This window comes from Triticum aestivum, chromosome 2D, assembly GCF_018294505.1.
Source record: "Triticum aestivum cultivar Chinese Spring chromosome 2D, IWGSC CS RefSeq v2.1, whole genome shotgun sequence".
Taxonomy (NCBI): Eukaryota; Viridiplantae; Streptophyta; class Magnoliopsida; order Poales; family Poaceae; genus Triticum; species Triticum aestivum.
In genome coordinates, this window is record NC_057799.1 from 255,729,267 (window position 1) to 255,736,684 (window position 7,418).

Genomic DNA, 7,418 nt, shown 5'->3' on the forward strand with positions numbered 1-7,418 from the left:
ACCATGGTCAACACTGACGTGAAGGAGGAAATTATTTCTAGATTTGGATATAGGGAATACATTGTGTTCTAATATAATTTTTCCTGCAGTGCATTCCTTGCTCTGCCAGAACACATGTATTCAAGATGCTCGGCCTTGCCATAACTGAATACACCAGTTTAATGGTCATAGTAAAGACAAGTCATGGATATAAGTTTCAAGTTGGGTTCATGAACCAAGAAGATCGCTGCTTTTTTTGGCCGAACTTGGATAAACTTTCTCAAGTGTTACGGACTGAAAGTTGGCGCACGAATGTTGATGGAAATAGTAGAACCTGGTCTCATCTTCACTTCAATCTTCCACCCCGAAGTTGTTCCAATTGTTCATCCATGTTAGTTTTGTATCTGGTTCTTGCTTCTTGCTGCGATTACTTCTTAATCCACCTATTCTATCTAACTAATCACAATTTAACTTTAGAAGTAGCAACGAATCTCTCACGAAGATGCTACTTCTAACTAATACTTTCTTATAATTGGTGGCACGTGTAGGTTTTTTCAGATTTAACCAGGCTACTCGTTTGTTATTCTATAAGAACTCGGCTGTTACTGATGGCACAGAAGTTGACTGCGAGGACATCCACAAGTTCCTACACTTTATTGATCGTCTTGAGGTCCTTGTGGGGCGTTTTAATGGTGGAAGGCCACGTGGGATATGTGTGCCACTGCTGCACTCGTTGAACAGGTCCAACTATGTTGAGAAACTTATGGTACGAGCTGTTTTCTGTTATATATGTTGTTCATAAACTCTTGCTTATGCACAGTTTTACAGCTGTGATCTTCTTGAAACAGAACAGCCCGGTTCTATTGTTCCTATACAGATGCCTGACCATGGTCGGGTCAGACTTGCGCTTGGTCACAACATGATGTTTATGTTGACCTACTCCATTCCCCTAGGTTAAAATATACTTATTCATGGGTGGTCTCAAATAATGAAGGCCCGTCCATCTTGGAGAATAGGACAGAAGATTATGTTCCTGCTTTTCAATGGCACTAAAGCAAATATCCTGTTTATTGACCACATTGCAAGATGAAGCCCCATTCAGAAGGTTATGGATGCGTGGGGTGGCGCCTAGGCCTTGTCCTGGTGCTTGGCGGCCTCACCTTTGGTTAACTGTAGGAAAAGTAGCACTGCTCGTGGCGTGCTTTGTACGGTTGAACATGTATAAGTACTCATACTGCTTTCAGCTATGGTTGTTAAGTGCCCCTGCTGGTTTCAGTTAAGGTTGTTAAGTACTCCTGCTGCTTTTACAGTATGTCGTGTTTCTTCAGTCCTGTCTTCCTCCAGCCGCCAAAACCAAACCAGCACTGGCGGGGCCGCCTGCTTCCGCCTCCCACGGCTGGCTGCGCCTCAGTGCATGCATCGCCGCCCCACCGTCTCCTAAATCGTTAACGCTGACCTCCGAGGCCTCGCCGTCGTCCTCCGCACGCTTTGGTGCACTCGCCGCGGGGCCGCCCTCTCACGTTGTCAACATGGTCAACGAACAAGAGGAATCGGCAGAGGACTGTACGTGGAGAGGATGACAGTAGAGGCCCACCATGTCCATGGCCGGACGCAAGGAAGTTCCTCATTTTTTGTTATATATACTCCATTGTCAGCCTATGGAAAAAGAAAATGCTACCCGCTAGTGGTTTCCTGACATCTGGGACCCACGACATTGTCAGCATATATAGTCAATAGACAAGAGAACAACATAAGATCGGCTGACACCTATGACGTAACTGCTCGAGTAGTATTTTTTCTATTGTTGAGACAGAGCAGGGTTTCAACTGGGCTGTGGCCCGTCTAGCCCAGGCTTATATTTTATGTTCACCACATGACCAGCCCAGCTAATTTTTTTTGGTGAAAATGAGCCCAGTTTATTTTTTCTGAAGAATACCCAATCCAGGCCGACTTATTTTTCTACGCCCTGATGGGCTGCAACTCCTTCAAGATGCTTGCAAATCTTGAAAGTAACATGAAATGGGCTGTAAATATAAAAACAGATGACAAATTGGCAACTACTTTATAATTTCTAAAAAAATTCACATTTTTAGATTGCAATTTCACTGGGCTTTAACCTAATTTAAATATATCTTCAAAGTACTTTAAATCTGGCTCGACATTTCAGTATTAAAAATAGTTTGGAACCCACAGAAATATGCGAAATTTTGTTTAAATTTTTAACCCTGGCCCTGGCCAACAAAAAACGGACTGCAATAAATTGCATAAGAATTTGCAATGAGCTATATATAAATTATTAAAAAAAATAGGGAATGGTCTGACTTGTGGGCCTTTTAAATTGACGCGTATGCAAGATTTTTTTTACTTATTATATATACGACAAAAAAGATTCTAGCAGACGTAATCATTGGATGTCAATCCAACGGCCGTCGTGTTTCTTCAATCTCTGATCTTCTTGCTCCAGCCGCCAAATCCAGCGCCGGCTGTGCTGCCGCACAGGCTCACCGCCCCCTACTACTCCAACCGCTGGCCAGGCATCCCTCTACTAACCCACATCCCTCCACTGATGTGGCTTCGCCGCCTCCGGGTCATTCCCTTCCTGGGTCTCGCCGTAGTCCATCGCGTAGGTGTTCTCGGCACAGCGTGGTCAACGTTGTCAACAAACGACAACATCGGAAGAGGGACCTACATGGAGAGGCTGACAGTTGGGACCCACATGGTCCATGGCTGCACGCAAGCAAGTACCTCCTTATTACGCCAAAAATAATGAATACTCCCGCTGACAGCTCGGACCCACCAACTATATCTTCACACGCAAGGAAGTGCCTCCTTATTATGCACAAAAAAATGAATACTCCCCCTGCTAGCCGGGACCCACCATAGTGGGAGGCTGACTTGTGGGCCTACTAAGTGGACGGATGGCTTTGTCAACTTAGTTAACAAACGATTCTATCTACAGTGACCGTTGGATTGTTAACATCCAACGGCCGTCCTACTTCTTCAACCTCTGATTTTCTTGCTCCAACCGTCCAAACCACCGCGTGCTCTTGCCGGTTGTGCTATCGCGAAGGCATCACTGCCCCCTACTACTCCCACCACTGGCCAGGCCCTGCGGCGACAGCAGCCTCACATAGCAGCCGATCCAGTGAACCCTCATACTCCTCTCCGCGTGGGCATCCACTGCCGCGTCTTCCCCGGCTCCGCGTCGTTCCCTTCCTATGCCTCGTCGTCGTCTACCGCCTTGGTGCTCTTGGTGCGGCGTGGTCAATGTGGTCAACGAATGACTTCCATCGGAAGAGTACTGTACGTGGAGAGGCAGACAGCTGGGTCCACGACCGCAGCGAGGAAGTGCCTCCTTATTATGCGGAAAATAATGATTCCTCCACCTGACAGCAGGGACCCACCGGACGGGCCACCGTATTTCATGAACAAAAACGTTTCCCCCCTGACCGCTGGGACCCACCAGCTAGATTTTTGCACGCAAGGAAGTGCGTCCATATTATGGGCAAAAAAAATGATTCGCCCCCCTGACTGCTGGGACCCACCAGCTACAACTTCGCACGCAAGGAAGTGCCTGACAGTCGGGACCCACCTAGTCGAAGCGTACGTAGCGTTGTCAATCTGGTCACGAACGTGTATGTACATACGATCGGTCTGTCTGTAGGATGCAGGGATGAACCATGGCCGTGTAAGGAAGGGCACGTGTCGTAGTAGAGGCGCGCACGTGTGGTATTAGAGGCGCGCACATAGCATGTACACGTACGTACAGCGCCCAAGGTGCAAGAAAGTAAATAAGGCCACATACGTACATACGGGCGGGGTCTCGAATGCCTACTCGCGCGTACGTATGGCCATGGCTCGTGTACATGGCTGGGTCGGAACAGGGAAACTGCGTTGTCGTCATGTTCATGGGGAGGCAACGGAATGCATCGTGTTCATCGGAAGGCAACGGAACGCGTGCTGTTCATTGGGAGCCAACCGGCCTGGACGGAACAGCCGGTGGAAACAGCCCTGGTGTACCGCAGAATGGAGGAAACAGCCTTGTGTTCGACCGGCCACGGTTGAAACGGGATCCTGTTCATTGGGAGGGGTCTGGTGTACCACAAAATGGAGGAAACGGACTTCTCTTGGACCTCCTACGGTCAAAACGGGGTCCTGTTGATCAGGACGGGTGTGGTGTATCGCGAAACGAAGGAAACGGACTTGTGTTGGAGCACTACAGTCGAAACGGGGGTCTTGTTCATTAGGAGGGGTGTGGCGTACCACAAAACGGGACTCCACGGGATACTGTTCATCTCCACCGTCGACCTCCTCCAGCCTCCACGGGCTACTGTTCATCCACCGTCGACCTCCTCCAGCCTCGACCTCCGACTGTTCATCCACGGGCTGCTGTTAATCCAGCCTCCACCGCGTGCTCCTCCATCGGCTACTGTTCATCCAGCCCTCTCCACAGGGTCCTGTTCAACCACCCCTCCACGGGCACTGTTCATCCAACTGTCCACCGGCTACTGTTCAACTAGCCCTCCACGGGGTCGTCCTGTTCATCCAGCCCTCCATGGGGTCCTGTTCATCCAGCCCTCCACCTGCTCGATTGATCGGGGTCTTGTTCATCTAGCGGCCACACCACGGGTTCCTGTTTATCCAACCCCCACCTGGAACTGTTCATCCAACCCCCCAACAATGCTCACTGTTCATCCAGAGGCAGCAGGTTCGATCGGCTTCAGTTAGCAGCAGTAGCGAAGGAATCGCTCGATCGGGTTCAGTTAACAGCCATCGATCAATCGCTCAGGTTCAGTAACGCGTAACCTACAGTGCAATCGCTTGGGTTCAATAGGCGAATGCCTCGCTCAGGTTTAGTTAGAGCCCAACGCCTCGCACCTATGCTCGTACGTGTACGAGAGAAACACGCATCGCTCGGCCCCCGACCACCCACCGTTACCGGGAATTCCCCGAATTTTCCGCGCCCTCGGTTCTACCACGGTTTTTTCCGTCATGGACAACCCAAAGAATGTCATGCAGCTCCATCTCCGACACGCCCAGGACGAAAAGCCCATTTTCTGTCATGATTTTTTGTCATAGAAGTAGGAGCCCACCACATCTATGATGATACCGGGTTTTGTCACAATTGTCATCATAGAAGTGGCATAAGCATGACATAATTTTTTTCGTTCGGCCCAAAATGTCACGGATGTGTCTTTTTTTTGTAGTACCCCGAGGATGTTGATTTCAATTGTGATGAAGATGATTTGCTCGATGATGATGATTTACTTGTTGACAACTCTAGTGATGAAAACTATGATGAACTTGCTATTAATCATGTTAATCAAGATAAAACGAATGATGATGATAAGAAGGAGATTGAGCGTCTAACTAAAGAACTAAACACTCCTAAGTTAGCTCATGAAACTACCTTGGAAGATCATCGAGAACTTTTAGAGACTCAACCTTGAGCACGACCATGAGAAGCTCCGCTTTGAAAAGCTCAACCTTGAGCACGACCATGGGTTCTTAAAAGCAATCAATGATGATCTTTGCAAGAAAAGTTCTTCTTACATCGCCAAGCGTTTACTCTTGTCTACTTACATGCCACAAGTAAAACCTAGCAACAAGAGTAAGAAAGATTCTTCTTCTAGTAGTAACAATGATCATGTTAAATCCAATATTGTTGCTTCTAGTAGTTCTCTTGATTCCACTAATGATTCTTTTAGCCAAGTTACACTTGAGCAAGAAAATAGCTTATTGAAGGGAATTATAGAGAAAGGTGTTTACAAGAGCCTTGCCGGAAGTAAGCAATTTGAGGAAACTGTACGCAAGCAAGGAAGACACCGGAAGAATCAAGGTGTTGGTTTTGAACGAAAGTTCAATGCCAATGGAGTTGAGTGGGAAGAAGATCAATAAACCAAGACGAAGTTTGTCCCTCAATAAGAGAAGTATGATCCTACTTCTTTCAAGGGGACACAAGCTAAAGATGATCTTCCACCATAAGACCACAAGAAAAAAGGGAAGGACAAGCTTCAAGAAGAGATTGATGCATTTGAAGAAGCTCCCAAGGCCTTGGTCAAGTGGGTCCCAAGACTACATCAAGTTCTACTTCATTAAGTACGTCTATAACTCCAAGGATTCCCATCAAGTTGATGTGGATCCCAAAGAAGAAGAACTAGTGAGTTCTTGAGGGTGACTCCGCCAACATACTTCATTCATATCATCTTGATGAGGACAAGTGCAGACAACTTCCACATCTTGCACTAGTTCAAGGAGTCACAAACCCTCTTGTTGGTAAGACAAGGGACAAGGTAACCCAATGCTTTCATGGACATCATCATGTATGAACTTCATTCTATGTCCATGGATATCTTTGTTTGTTCCTTGTGGGACTAACCCGTGTAGGTAATAAAGTGCAACTCACTCCAATGCATTGCTCCTAATGATCTACATCAACATTGAGCATCGACATCTTCAACATCTACATGAAGTCATCGTCGACAAAACCCAATGGTAGTTCATCCCTCTTAGGGGGGGTATCACATCTAGGGGGAGCTTTACTCAAAATATTGAGCTAAAGCAACTCTAATTATGTGAACACAACAATGCTTTATATAAAAGTGGTAACAACGATGAGTATGAGCTATGATCAAATGTTCTCATTTGACTCCTAAGTCAATATACTCATATATAGATGACCTAGTCATCGCCAATTGCTTGATAGATGCTAGAGTGTTCGTGCATGCTTTGTCACATATTTCATTTGCCATTTTATTGTGTGAGCATGTTGGTTGCATATTTTACTCACTCGAGGACATCCATTTGTTGCTTTGATTGTTTGGCTTTTCTTATTTTGCCAAATGGATGGACAAGAATGCCTAAGAACATCCTCTAGCTATCTATGCTTTTCTCGTCTCAAACTCTATTCATGCTACATCACAAAGTTTGATCAAGTCAGATTCGAACACTCTATGTGAGGAGCACTCGGAGTTGCCGATTCGTCATAGACTTAAACTTCCAAAACCTCTCTGTGCATTTCGGTCTGACCGATTCATCCTTTTCGGTCTGACCGAGTTCACTCAGTTGATCTAGGTTTTCAATCTCGGTGCAACCGATCAGAACTTTTTGGTCACACCGAGTTGCAGTAACCGCTTGAGATTCTGCATCTCGGTGCCACCGAGTTGTTCCACTCGGTCACACCGACAGGGTCAGGATATATATACCATCGGGTCAAATTTTGGAAATTTCTCCAAAACCCTTCAGCCCGCGCATGTCCTGCTCTGCCGCCTCGGGACTCCGGATCGTCCTCTCGTCGCCAGTAACCTCCCACTGCTGGTCTCCGTCGCCGTCAACGGAATCCAACCCCGTTGTTGCCGCCATAGCATGCGCATCACTGAACTAGGGTATGAGTTCGAAACTTTGTGTTGTTCCTTACTCCGATTCTTAGCAAAAGCAAA